The following is a 15,171-nucleotide window of genomic DNA, read 5'->3' on the forward strand; positions in this document are numbered from 1 at the left end:
TGACTCTCTTTCTCATAATGGAAATTTCCAATGACCACCAAGGTACTTTTCGCCTACCAGTCCTTCTAGTAGGCATAGATTTAATACATGCCCGAAAAATAACTGAAGTCACAAAATCTACAATCACATTAAGTGAGTCAGTGCTCGAGCAAGAATCCAAACCATTATGATCAAAGAAATATATTGTGAACAATATTTTTCAAAATATCCCCAATTTGCTTTTTTTGTATTAAACAAAATTCTACTGACAGCAATTAAAGAAGCATCAGAAACAGATAAGTCGAATTCAATCATTGCATGATCTGACAATGATTCACAGTCCGAGAGACACCAGCGGGTAACATTTGCTAGCAAATCAGCTCCCATAATTGTGACATCTATATAGCTTGATCCCTGTTCCGAACAAAAGGTAGGGCCACAGTCCTCATTGATCACACATAAGTTATAGGAGCTGACAAAATCTCCAAGCTTGTTTCCTCGAGCATCACTGTAGGGACTAAACCACAGTTCAGACTTACTATTGGAATCCATACCCCAAATAAGCTTTGCAAGATCCTTAGCCTGGAAGACCCGACTTATTTTATGCAAATCAAATTCAATACATCGGGAGGGCTCAAAGTAGTATGAAAATAGAAAATATTTAGTATCTTTAAAAATAATATCAAGAGTCACCATATTATAATCCAAGAATCTCAAATCCAAAAACGTAGGTAGAAATCCGGCTCGAACAACAATAGCAGCCTTTATGACCTCTGAGTTAAAATCATAGTATAACCTAAAGGAACTCGGAAAGCCAGGCATAAAACCATGATAAGAGTAAGGTTCTTGAATAAAAGCAACAGAAACATTGTTTACCTCCATATTCAAAACAAGTTGCTGAGTAGCAGCCTTACATCTATGTAAATTAATTTGAACAAATTTTAAAATAAAATTATGACTATTATCCATAATTTGTTCTTGCTATATTTTGACTTCTTATAAATTCATGACAAGAGCAACTTTCAGAAAAAGGCAAATGGCTTACATTTAATTTTTTTTTCTCATCTTTTATTTTTTGATTGCGTCTAATGCAATTGATACAGACTTTCAAATTCTTATGTGGGCAATTTTTACTTTCATGTTCACGTGCACAGAAATAACAAGCACGTAGATTTTTACAATGTTCAGCACGGTGATTATATCCTAAACAATTAAAACACCGATTAATCACGACAAAATCATCCACCGTACAGATGCTCCAAGAAATTTTTAGTCTACATTCCTGTAAAATACCTCTACGCATGTCTGGATGCACCTCAACAACTAAATGTCTCGTATTTTGAAATTTCCTTAACGTAAATCGAATTCGAGATTCACTCCATTTATTTTCAGAGGCGATAACATCTGGATTTCGATTTTTTAAAACATCGAGAACATCCTCATCCCTTATCTCATTAGGGACATTTTTTATTAAGATCGTAGGATTCCTTCGTTTGGAAGGAAAGGTAGTTAATTCCGGTGATTTTACTTGAATTTCAGTTTGTATCCTTTTTAAATCATTTTCAGAGGAGCATTCTATCAATACCTTGCCATTTCCAATATTTTTTAGATTGAGAATACCCACGTTTTTCTCTACAGGATTAATTTGTAATTTAAGAATCTTCTTAATATCCTCTGACGAACGATTTTCCGAAGAAATGACAAGACCACAACTTAAAGAATTTTGTTTTGCATTCTCCACAGGAGATGGCAGCACAGCACTAGCATACGTTGGTTTTACGAAAATGTCTTTAAGACTTTCCCTACAAGCTTCACGGTAACCCAACGACTTAATACGTTCAAAATTCTTAGTAATCAAACACTTTAACTCACACATTGCATGCCTTGCCTCTTCACGAATATTCTGGTTCATATTACACTTTGACTCAATAGCCGTTTCAAGTTTATCATAGCAACATTTAAGCGCACTATAAAACACATCATCGTCTTCGTCCATCTTGGCATTCTTTTACTTCGTAGCACTACTCAAAGAAGTAAACAAATCATTAAGCTAGGGTTAACTATACCGAAATCTTGCAAGAGCCATAATATTAACAATACTTCTTTTAACTTGAAACAAATTGCACAAATATAAAGCAGAGCACTTGCACAAATAAAATTATACACAATAAATAGTTTACACACATTAATTATCGCAAAATAAAGATGAAAATCAGAGCTCAAGAAAACACACACAGCAATGGCGCGAGCATGCGCATTTCTCTCAACATTCTTTAGTTGGGTGCCGTTTTTCACAAAAGAGACATTTAAAATTGCGCTTACCTGGGCTCTCAGAATTTGATGTACTTACTAACGCAGCTGCGGTGGCGGAATCTGAATTTTTATTTAGTGTATCCATTTTCTTAGAAATATGATTAGAACCAAACCCAGTGCGGGCTAACACGACCATCTCTTCTCCTTTCACTTCTTGTAGGTATCGGTCATCAGGCTGAGGTGCTTCTTTTAAATTTCTGTTTCTCTACCAAGCAATTAATACTTCTTAGGGCAGGCAGGATTCAACTAAAGGCGTTAAGAAATCACCATACTTCTCTTGCGTTTTTCCAAGACTTTCTAAAGCTCTAATCTTGGTTTCTAAATCATCGTAGAGAGTGGGAAGATCTGTCTTCACACGTCCACTGCTTGCATTACGCATAACCATGCTTAGAAGATCTCTGACGTATATCTGCACAAGTAAGTCTTCTCTTCCAAACCTCTCTCGAAGCTGGGCGATTGCTTTCGGATAATTCGAGGTCATTACCGGAAAGCTCTCCACTACCCGTGCGGCTTTGGACTGAGGAACAACTGCTTGCAGGAGGTACTGGAATTTATCTTCATCTGGAATCGTCGGATCTTCGAAAACTGGCTCCAAAACGTCAAAAATTCTTTTGCTTCGCCGTTGAATTTCTTTAGTTCGATCTTCGGCAGTTTAAATTTGCGCTTCTCTGGTAATTCAGTAGGTAAAGGATTCTTCGACAGCTTTTCGATTTGAGAACACAGTTCAAAATATTTATCTCTATAAGGCTCAGACGAAATAAAATCTTCTTCATATAGCTTTTCAGCTTCTTTAGATTGTAGAATTAGCGACGTTACTTCCTTTTGGCAAACTTCAAGTCGATTAAACTTGTCTCTAAGCTGTTGTTCCAGAATCGAAAGTAGCTTAAAATCAGGAGTATCTGATTTCAGTTCTGCATCAATTTTGTTTGCACATGTAGTAAAGGAAGTTCTTAGACATTTTCTTTCGGTTTTCAGCTGTGTAAGCTCCATTTTCAATTTATTTTAGCTGTTATCGCGCCCCACGTCTTGGCGCCACAATGATATGTTACGTAAGGCGTTACGTTCGAACAATGGCTAGCTCAGAAGGGATTCGTAAGTCATCTACCCGATGAATTAACAGCTATCTTGTCATAAATGGAGTACTTCATTTAAACTTAAGCAAAAAGATTTATTTACACATAAAGACAAGTTAAAAGAATAAAAAATATTTATCTAGCTACAATATCTATCAAAATCATGCAAACATCGTTCTTAGCTAACTAAACCGGAACTGTTCGTTTTCCTCTGGCGTCCCATGACGTCAGGTTCTATCTGGCTTTTGATTCGTTGGCTTAGTGATGCCATTCCCAACACTATGCATATTTCTTTAATTTATGTTACGGAAGGACATGGCGATCATCTGCGATTGTAGGAAAAAAATGTCACTCGGAAAGATGGGCACTGGAAAACAAGGAAACGGAAAATAAGTCACCCTTCGTCTGCAATGGAAAATGGTGGTGTATTTAACCCTTTGGCACTCGAGCGGTGCCTGAGAGGCACCATTCGAATCGATGTGTTTATTTGTGTTTGACCTAAGGAATATCCCTTGAGAGATCTACTTAGCCTTTTGTAGATCATATTACGAGGTGTCTAAATAGCTATAAGGATGTCTTATCTCAAATAAAGGTTGTCTTTGCAATGCTTATGCGATGAAATGTCTTATCTCAAAAATACTTGCGACCGCGGGTAGGACTGTGTCTTCGACATCAGTTCGAACTCAACCTTCTTGCCGATCGCAGTATTTCTTTCAAAGTTACTGAGCCCAATAAGTATGGAACACAACGAAGAAGTTACTTCTAGCGAAGATGAGTTTAATTTTTCGGCAATAACGAACGAAATTACATCACTACATAGATAGCTTGCCCATGAGAACGAAGACGGAAGTGATAAAGATAGTGACGACGTTAGAGGAGCAAGAAGACGAAAAATCCGAATAATCGATAGTGAATCTGGAAGCCAAAGTGATTGTACAGAAGAGACTGAACCTTCAGAATGGACAGTGTGCACAGAATCCGAAGAAATCTCCAGAAGAATACCGTTTGTATCCGGTGAAAGACAAGTAGGACCGCACATATTTGCACACATATAAGAACCGATAGATTTTTTCAAATTATTTTTCACCGAGGAATTAGTTACTGACATAGTGCAGGAAACTAACAATAACGCTGCAAGGAAGGAGGAAGGGAAGACCTTATCCTGTTCTATATGGCGATCATGGTACGATGTAAGAGTTACCGAATTTTGGGCGTTTATTGGGGCAATCGTAAATATGGGGACAATGCCACTGGCAAACATACAAGAATACTGGTCAAAAAATGATACTAGTTATATTCCGTTTTACTCAGACACGTTTATGAGAGACCGATTTTGTCAAATATTTTGGAGACTTCACCTCAAGACAATACCCTCAGAAAACACAAACCCTAGAACCCGTTTGCAGTTAGTATCTGGTTTCTTCGAGTATATAAATGAAAGGTTCTTGAATTATTTTGTACCCGGAGAGCAGATTTGTGTGGATGAGTCGACTGTTAAATTCAAAGGCCGCATATCATTCATTACGTACAATCCAATGAAACCTACAAAATGGGGTATTCGGGTTTATACGCTCGCAGATTCAAATACCGGCTTCATTTGTGCTATTTTGCCGTATTATGGATCTCTAACAACAGAGACTTTGATAAGACCCGATCTACCGGTATCAACCAGAATACCGCTACATCTATACAAAATAATACAGGAAAAAATTCCCGGTGTTCAGGGACACCACATGTTCACGGACCGTTATTATACGAGTTACATATTGGCGGAAGAATTACGCAAACATAAGTGCCACTTAACTGGGACGATCATGACAAATAGAAAGCACCTGCCATGTGAAATACGAAAGCCAAAATTTGAGAATCGAACCACATGTGCATATCGTAAAGGTAATATTTTGGTTCTTGCGTGGAAGGACAAGAGGATTGTGACGGCTTTGACTACTTGGAATAATGCGGGAATAACTGCTGTAAGAAGAACTGTACGAGGCGGTATTGAAGTCGTTATAAAAAAGCCCAACGTTATTGTAAATTACATCAAATTTATGAGCGGTGTTAATCGAGCTGACCAACTGGCTTCGACATATTGTTTTTTAAGAAAATCCGTAAAATGGTGGCGAAAACTATTTTTGGGGGGTTTGAAGATCTGCTCCATCAATTCATACATTCTTTATAAATCAGTAAAGAAGCAGAGAAACGAACGGCCGCTTAGTCACTTACAATATTTGAAAACTTTAGTGGATCAACTGAGAGGAGACTTTCGACAAAAACAACCCAGCACAGCTTCTACTTCACACAGCATTTCTGAAGCGATCCGACTAAATGGGAAGCTGCATATTATTTTGATGGGGCAAAAAAAAAAAAAAAAAAAAAAAAAAAAAAAAAAAAAAGATTGCAAGATTTTCTCCCAAAGGCGACAAACTGTATACTATTGTGACGCATGCCCCGACAAGCCAAGGATGCATATTGGAGATTGTTTCGTGAAATATCATACGAAGCAAAATTTTAGAACGTAATGTTTAATAAATATGTTTCATTAAGTTAAAAAAAATATGTATTATGTTAAAATATTGTGTCTAAAATTAAGTTAACAATAAGGAACTCATGATATAAGCGGGAGTGACTGATTACTCTCAAGTTGCTGGTTCACCCGACAGAAAAGCGCCTCGAGCGCAAAGGGTTAATTATGGCAAAGCACACTAGGGCTATCTGCCTAAGGGGAGGGATGCCTTCCTGGAAGACTTTTTAAGGGGAACTTTCTCGTATACACGTTACACATTTGGAAAACCACGAAAACACCCATGCAGGCAGCCCGTTCTCGGGATTCGAACCTTGGACCGAGCTACCAGTGTTCAGCGACTTTACCGCTAGGCCGCTGGTGGTCCACAATGGGAAATGTAAGGCATGTTTAGAAAGATCGCCAAGCTGGGAGATAAAAGTTTTATCACAGCAACCGTAGCTTCGGATAAACGGAAACTTCTGTGGATAATTGCAAGAAGATGTGCGAGCTTCTGCTTCTCCCTTATGGTAAAAATACAGTGGTTTCCAGCGGGCGAAGGCGGGTTGTCCAGCGAGTGTCATTGTCAGGACATTAGTAACTGCTCCCTTCGCACCTCATAGCCTTAAGCTGCAGTTTAATGAAGCATTGATTGTCGCATAATTGAAAACGAATTCACATGAGCTTTGGTATAAAACAGTATTATAACAAACAGTTGTAGATGCAATTTAAAGTCACCGGTTTGAGATAAGAATATTACTCAATTTTTTAGCTAATTAATTGTCGCATATTTATTTTTCATTTGATTTTAATTAAAAGTAACGTATTTGCACAGGAAACAATTGTTTAATTTTCCATTTAAGGCTGAATAGGAAAACAAGAAAATCATAGTTATTAAAAATTAAGAGGTTTATTTCAAAATTATATTAAAATTTTAAAATCTAATTAAAATGGATCCTAAAACCATATGATCTGGATTTAAACATTTAATATACAATGAACCCTCTTGTGGCGACCTCTTCCAAAGAAATTTCCCAGAGTAGAAATAAACGCTTGTACTGGCCATTATCTCTCTAAGAGGACCACCTCCACCGAAGACCAAAATAATTGGAAATGTAGATGATCGTCTAACAGAGGATTTAATATAATTTAACAGTGCATTAGTGCATGATCCACCTAAATCCGGGCCATCTAGTAGCCCATAAAGATTGGCGACCACCTCCCTAAGACGAACACTTCCAAAAGTGACCGGCATTTCTAAAGGTATAAATAAACACCTGCACTGAACATCATCTTTCTAAGGTGATCACCTCTACAGAATACCAAAAATCAACTAGAAACATGGATGAATATCGTAGAAAGATTTTTACTCACAGTAGTTACATTCATTACAATTACGTGTAAAGCTTAAGGAAACTTTACACGAACGCCGGCCGAACGGTTAAGTTGCTGAATACTGGTAGTTAGACTGGGTTCGGTTCCTAGCAAAGCAGCTTTTCGTGGTTTTTTCCACGTATTACGAGCTCGTAACCACGTATTGGTTACGAGCGAGTTTTTGTTAGAAAGCCCTCTACTAAGACAACTGTTTTCTTACGCAGATAGCTTTCGTGCGCTTTGTTATAATTCAAACCAAATTAAAGAAACTTATTCAATTTACTCTCTAAATTGCGTCCCAAATAAATCATATGTGGATGCTTTTCCTATTCAGAACCTAAAACGTATCAGAACGGAAAATTAAATAAATTTAATTATTTAACTTGGTTATGCAGAATTCCAATTTTTAATTTATCCCTGGTTTCCAAAAATCTGAGCATGAATAATCATGCAATAAAACATAGATCGATAACTTTGAAATTCAGAGAATAACTTTTCTGACATTCGACCACTAGCAACCGAGAGGCAAAAATCGTTGAATATTGGTAGTTCGAACTGGCGTTCAAACCATGGCGGATGGGCTGCTTACAAGGAAATTTTCGTGGTTTTCACCATGTGTAGCATAAATACGACTCAGTTTCTATCAGACGTATGAAATAATTTTTGTATCGGCTCCACACTGTATAAAGAGTCTTCCATGAAAACACCCATATCCTCTCTGCAGATAATCTTAGGGTACTTTGACAGAACCTAAATAATTTGATTTTTGATGATCATGCTAATCTACTTTCATATTGAAGCTAGTGATGCTTTAATAAATGTTTTATTTATCATAAACTGTGTTAACTACTTTAAATTAACCATATCAGCAACTTTTCAGTTAGATTTCCTTTTTAAAATTTTTGACATCATTTTAAAAGCCTAAACATGTCTGATCATTTTAGTAAGACATATTATTTGTAACTGTTTTACATATAAGTACAGAGATTCTCATGACGACGAACTCTTAAAGTGTTTCCTACAACATAAATAAACAGGCTTTTGTACATTTGCCTCTCTAAAGCAACCATCTATATAAGTGGCTCAAATCGCTTGAAAACGTTAGTGGTCGCATTAGAAAAGTCTCATTATATTTGCTTTTTTATGAAATTTAATAATTTCAGTTTATTTAACATGTCTGCCTTATAAATTATAATATCGATTTTTCAAGGTCGTATAACAACTTTCAATATAAATTAGAATAGTAATAATCTTTTACCTTCGATTCGGATTATTATATTCATATGAAAGCCTTGAATCAATTGTTTATCATTATTTCGTACGTATATTATTGCAAAAATTCAAAATCCTTAATTATGATAATTTTCAATATTCGGGCTGTAAATGCCAAATTATTTAATGACAGATTTAAAATTTGTGCATTTACAGTACGAAAGTAATAATTATGGAGCGTTTTAACGTCTGAAGCTGGTTGAAAAGTGTTGCAGTCTCAGTTTCATATGCAAAACCATTCTCACACTGATTTGTTATACGCTTAATTTATACCAGTTTCCCTAAGTAACAAAATTTTAGATTTATATCATTTTTTAAAATTTGTGAAAATAAACAAAAAGAAAGGAAAAAAAATTCATTTATACATTAAAATTATTTTCTGTTCATCTTTTATGACAATTAGTATATTTTTCAATTTTCCTCAACTGCCAAATCTTCTTGTATTTCTAAATATCTTATAGATTTTTTACAGTCACGCCCCAATTTTAGAGTTTTTGCGTTAATTATTCGAAGCGTTTGATATAATCAATCATGCATGTCGCGCATGGATTCGCTAATTTAGAATTTTCAGAATTGTTATAAGCACTACTATTGTTGTAAAGAAAGAAATAGAGGGCGCTGCTTGGCAGTAGCGCAACGCATGTAAGTAGAAACGAAATGTCGTTTGATTAGGCAACATGATTTCTGTGAAGGTAGTCCACCTAACAATAGGACAGTTGTAAATATGTAAATATAACGAATAATAAATAGCATTAGAAAACTGAACCACCGGATGTTTTGTGATTGCTCTACGGGCCGCCATGGATAAATGCAGGTTCGTCACAATGGTGCATCGGCCGGGAATGTTTGGATTTGTTAAAGTGAACTTCACGAGGAAGTATGTGTCCAGACCATGCCCTAGGTAAGAGCATGATTATTATTAAATTTTGAACGTGTTTGATTTGAATTTTGATAATTTGCAGTCTTGGGTACATTTGTGTATTAACGCGAAATAATGGCAGAACTAGATAGATTAAAACGAAAGAGAACCGCATTGAGAACGGTAGTATCTAAACTATTAAAGAAAGTCGAGGATAACTTAGCAAAGAAAGATACAGATGAGTTATGCGAAGTGCTTGAATTATTAATAGAAAAGAAAAGTAATTTGAAAGAATTAGACGAGGCAATTCATTCCGTAATTGAGATAGATTCTCTAGAAGCGGATGTAGTTAGTTCTGAGGAATATCAGGAAAAATGTTCTCGAGCTATTAAACGAATTAATCGAATGTTGGAAGAGGATAAAATATGTATTAAAGATCCTGAACAAAACTTGGTTAGACTGCAAAGTGTACAAACTACGGTAAAACTTCCAAAACTAATTTTAGAGAAATATTCAGGTGATCCTGAAAAATTTATGGAGTTTTGGAACAGTTACGAAAGCACTATAGACAAAAACGAAAGTCTTAGTAAGATAGAAAAATTCGCATACTTGAAAACATTACTTACAGGTGCCGCGAGTAATGTAGTATCTTCATTAGAATTAAATGCAAAAAATTACGATGAGAGTATAAAATCTTTAAAGGATAGATTCGGGAAAAAAGAAATAATAATTAGTCAATTGATGAACAAACTGCTAAATTTAGAACCAGTAAGGAATTCAAATAATATTAAAGCTTTACGTAGGTTATATGATGAAATCGAAATTGCAGTTCGGAATTTGGAAGCGCAAGGAGTTACGAAAGGTTCATTTGGTCAGTTATTAATACCTGTGTTGTTAAAAGCTATTCCAGAAGAGTTCGTTCTGGAATTTAATCGAAGGAAAAACCCAAATGAAGAAATTAATGTTTCAGACTTGTTGGACTTCATAAAGCGGGAAATTGAATGTCGTGAAGCGTCGAGTTTATTGACGCGAGATAAAAGAAATACCTTGCCTCCACGTTTCGAACATGCTAAGTCTGATTATAAAAAAATTCACAGAAATGTACCTACGGCTGCCAGTTTCAATGCTGTTGATAATCGTGCATGCATCTTCTGCGAAAAGTCCCATAATTCATTTTCTTGTGATAAAAGCATTAAAGAAAAATTGTGTAAGTTACGTACTGAAAATAGATGCTTTATTTGTTTTCGAAAATATCACATTTGGAAATCGTGCAGAAATAAAACTAATTGCTTAAAATGCGGGTTTAAGTCGCATCATGAGTCACTATGTACGAGTAGTTCAAATCCTAACAAAGCGCGAACGGCTTCAAATCAAAACATAAAAGAATTGTGCAAAAGCTCGCGAGACAATTCAGTAGATGAAACACAGAACTCCCCGAAAGAACACACGCTTTCTGTTGTTCCATGTGATGAATCATTGAATAAAAATGCTTTATTGCAAACCTGTTCAGTGTTAGCTCATTATGACGGAAAGTCAGAGTTAACTAATTTAATTTTCGATTGTGGTGCTACACGAAGTTTTGTTCATATTAGTGTAGTTAAGAAATTAAACTTAAAATTTGTTGGAGAAGAAACATTGTCTATTTATTCTTTCGGAATGAAATACGCAGTACCTAAAACATATAAGGTTGTCGAATTCTGTGTTTCAGATGCGAAGCAAAAGAACAAAATAAAAATCAGCTGTCTCGTCACTGACGCCATTACGGCTGCGCATATGACCACGCCGTCAAAAGAAACACTAAAAATGATGAATGAGTGCGGATTGCGAATCGCTTGTTTATGTAAAAGAAGCGTTGGAATTCTAATAGGTATGGATTATTACTGGAAGATGGTAAGGGGGGAAAAGATTCAATTAGGAAAGGAAATTTATGCGATTTCTACTATGTTTGGATGGGTCCCAGTTGGCCTTCAAGATAAAGAGAGCGAAATAGTATCTCAAAACACGGCAATAGTAAACCTTTCTTCTTGCGTAACTGATTCATTGAGATCGTTGTGGACTTTAGATTTGATGGGCCTTACCGATGACTCAGCGGTTTCTAACGAGGTGAGAGAAATTATTCAGAGCTTTGAAAAGGAAATACGGGTAGAAGGTAATAGATACTATGTCAGTTTATTATGGAAATCGGAAGCAGGGCAATTAGAAAATAATTTCGGAGTAGCATTAAGACGATTTGAAAGTCTTAAAAATAGACTTATTAGAAATCCTGAGATTTATCAGCAGTATAAATCCGTAATTGAAGAGCAAATGAAGGAGGGTATAGTTGAGAAGTGTTCACAGGAAATAACGGAGGCATCGTATTTTATGCCGCACAGGGAAATAATAAAACCTAACGAAACCACAAGGTGTAGGATTGTTTACGACGCGAGCTCTTCTAGAACTAAAGGTGTAAAGTCCTTAAATGATTTTTTAGACATTGGACCTAGTTTGATCCCCGTGGTTTTGGACATAATTTTGAAATTTCGGAAATATGAAATTGCTTTCAGCGGAGATTTAGCTAAGGCCTTTTTAATAATAGGAATCTTAGAAAAGGATAGGGAATATTTAAAATTTCTTTGGTTCGGGAATAGTGAGGAAAAATATAAAGTTTTAAGGTTTAAACGTCTTCCATTCGGACTTTGCTGTAGTCCAGCAATTTTAGCGATGACTATAAAATTCCACATTAAAAAATATAAAAGCACAAATCCAGAAAGTTATGATATGTTAGATTCCTCGTTATATGTAGACGATTTATACTACGGTGCAGACACTATTGAAGATGCATGTCGATTATCCTCAGACGCGGTTAAGATTTTTAAAGACGCTGAGATGAATTTGAGAAAATTAAGGTCAAATTCCGAGGAACTTAATTCCTGGTGGATTGGAAAAGGTTATAACATAGAACCAGCTAAAGAGTCAAAATTTTTGGGCATGATCTGGAACTCTGAAGCAGATAAGATCAAGTTGAATTGCGAATTTTTAGGAAATTTATCCCATGACAGTGCTGAGGTCACAAAAAGGACTATTCTCCAAAGGGTGGCCAAAGTTTACGATCCAATTGGTGTGTTTCAACCCTTTGTGATGAAAATGAAAATTTTGTTACAAAAAATTTGGACATTAGGTGTGGACTGGGATGATACCCTTCCATTAGAAATAGTTAAGGACTGGAGTCGCTGGCAAGCTGAATTACAGGTGTTGGAGGATTTTTCTCTTCCGAGAAAATATTTTGGTAGTAGTGAAAAATCTAATGTTAGTCTTCATGTATTTGCTGACGCTAGCCCTAAAGCGTCGGCGCAGTAGCATACTTTAGATACCTTGATTCAGAAAACATTATTTGCACCAGTTTCATTACCGCAAAGGGTCGCGTAGCTCCACTCAAGACTATGACTTTACCTCGTTTGGAGTTGATGGCTGCTTTAGTAGCCGCCAAATTGTCTATGTATTTGACAAAGCTGTTTCCTGAACTGTGTCATCAAAAGTTTCTTTGGAGTGATAGACAAATAACTATCTACTGGATAAAGGGATGTGCAAGAAATTGGAAACCCTTTGTATCAAACCGAGTTTCTGATATTCAGTCACTCACGAATCCTGAATGCTGGTTTCACTGCAGTGGGAGTGAAAACCCTGCTGACCTTTTATCTCGAGGAGAAAATGCCTTTAATCTTGTGAGAAGTTCCCTTTGGTTACAGGGACCTAACTGGCTGTCTCAACCTGAAAGTGTTTGGCCAGTAAATCAACAGACCAACATCGACAAGGAGAGCGTTCAGAACAAAGCAAGGGTGCAAACATCTCTTCATGTTTCTGTTCAAGACGTAGAATCTTCGGCATTACTACAGTTAACGCGATTTAGCAGGCTGCTCAAGGTGTATCGAATTACGGCTTATGTTATGCGGTTTACCAACAATATAAAACGAAATTCAGTGAAAGTCAAAGGTCCATTAAGCTCTGTTGAGATTTCACGAGCTGAGTTCTATTGGGTAAAAGTTACACAGCGAAAATACTTTGCGAAAGAGATTCTAGATCTATCAAGTGGAAAATGCTTAGAAAAGACATCGTCGACTTATTCACTTAACCCAGAATTGGATACCCATGGTCTTCTGCGTTTAAAGGGCAGACTTCAATTCTCAGACTTTTCTTTCGAAGAAAAACACCCATGGCTGTTACCTTATAAAGATAGATACAGTGAACTAGTAATTTTTGAGTCTCATAACAAATTGTTTCATGCTGGAGTCGAAGCTACCTTGGCCGATATTAGAGAAAAGTTTTGGATCATAAAAGGACGCCAATTCGTCAAATCCACGTTAAGTAAGTGCTTTTTGTGTAAACGATACAAGGTGCGTGCCGGTACACAGGAAACCGCTCCTTTACCACCTGATCGTGTTCTTCAATCATCTCCATTTTCTGTAACAGGGCTGGATTATGCTGGTCCCTTTTTTACAAAGGACAGCAAGAATAAACATTATCTGCTTCTGTTTACATGTGCTACAACTCGAGCTTTACATCTAGAACTTGTCCCTTCTATGAGCGTGGAGAATTTCATGCTTGCGTTTCGCAGGTTTATTTCTCGTCGTGGATTGTGCTCAACAATATATTCTGACAATGCCAAGACATTCAAATGTGCTGATCTCGAGTTGCGAAAAATTTGGAAGTGTATTCAACATCCATCTGTAGAAAATTTGTTTTCTTCCCACGGTATAACATGGAAGTTTATTGTGGAAAAAGGAGCATGGTGGGGAGGGTTCTGGGAAAGGCATTTTAGAACGATCAAAACTTGTTTAAGGAAAATAGTTGGACGTTCTAGTCTCTGTTTGAATGAGCTAGAAACAGTCTTCGTAGAAATCGAAGCCATAATTAATTCAAGACCCATAACGTATGTGTACAATGACCCTTCAGAACCCTCACCGCTAACTCCTGCTCATTTTTTAATTGGTAAACGTTTACTTTCTCTTCCAGTTACAAGAGTGTGCAGAGAAGACTTGATTGGGTCTAGACATTCCTTGATCAAAAGGTATAAACATCAACAAACCTTGTTAAACCACTTTTGGAATAGGTTGAGGAAGGATTACTTGCTTTCTTTAAGATCTGTGAATTTATGTCCACCTACTAAAGTGTCTGGTCACTTTAATGTTAATGATGTAGTCCTTGTACATGACGACCGTTTACCTAGGAATTTGTGGACACTAGGTAAGATAATAGAAACTTATCCTGGCAGAGATGGTCAGGTTCGCTCTTGTCTAATAAAAACTCAAACAGGTAATCTAAAGAGACCAGTACAATTGCTGTACAACCTTGAAGTGCATAATTAGTAGTAAAGAGTTACAGTGTAATAATCTAATTTGTTGTTTGCACTTATGTCATCTTCTGAATATCTTTATTGATTGTTGCTAAATGTAGTTTAGTTTATATAATTCTTGCGAATTTTGATTTAGTATAATGTTTCTTATTTAGTAATTAGTTTATAAGTTGATTTAACGTGTTTAAACATTACTTAATTGTTATTTGTAATTTGATGTAGTTTATATAGTATTCAAATGTTGTGTTTGATTTAGAAATACTGGTTTATTTTGTATTCGGTTTGTGTGAAAAGAGTTCACAGGTGGGGAGTGTTGTAAAGAAAGAAGTAGAGGGCGCTGCTTGGCAGTAGCGCAACGCATGTAAGTAGAAACGAAATGTCGTTTGATTAGGCAACATGATTTCTGTGAAGGTAGTCCACCTAACAATAGGACAGTTGTAAATATGTAAATATAACGAATAATAAATAGCAT

This window comes from Stegodyphus dumicola, chromosome 5 (assembly GCF_044657685.1).
Source record: "Stegodyphus dumicola isolate Sdum_Otavi_A_Nest chromosome 5, ASM4465768v1".
In the NCBI taxonomy this organism is placed as follows: domain Eukaryota; kingdom Metazoa; phylum Arthropoda; class Arachnida; order Araneae; family Eresidae; genus Stegodyphus; species Stegodyphus dumicola.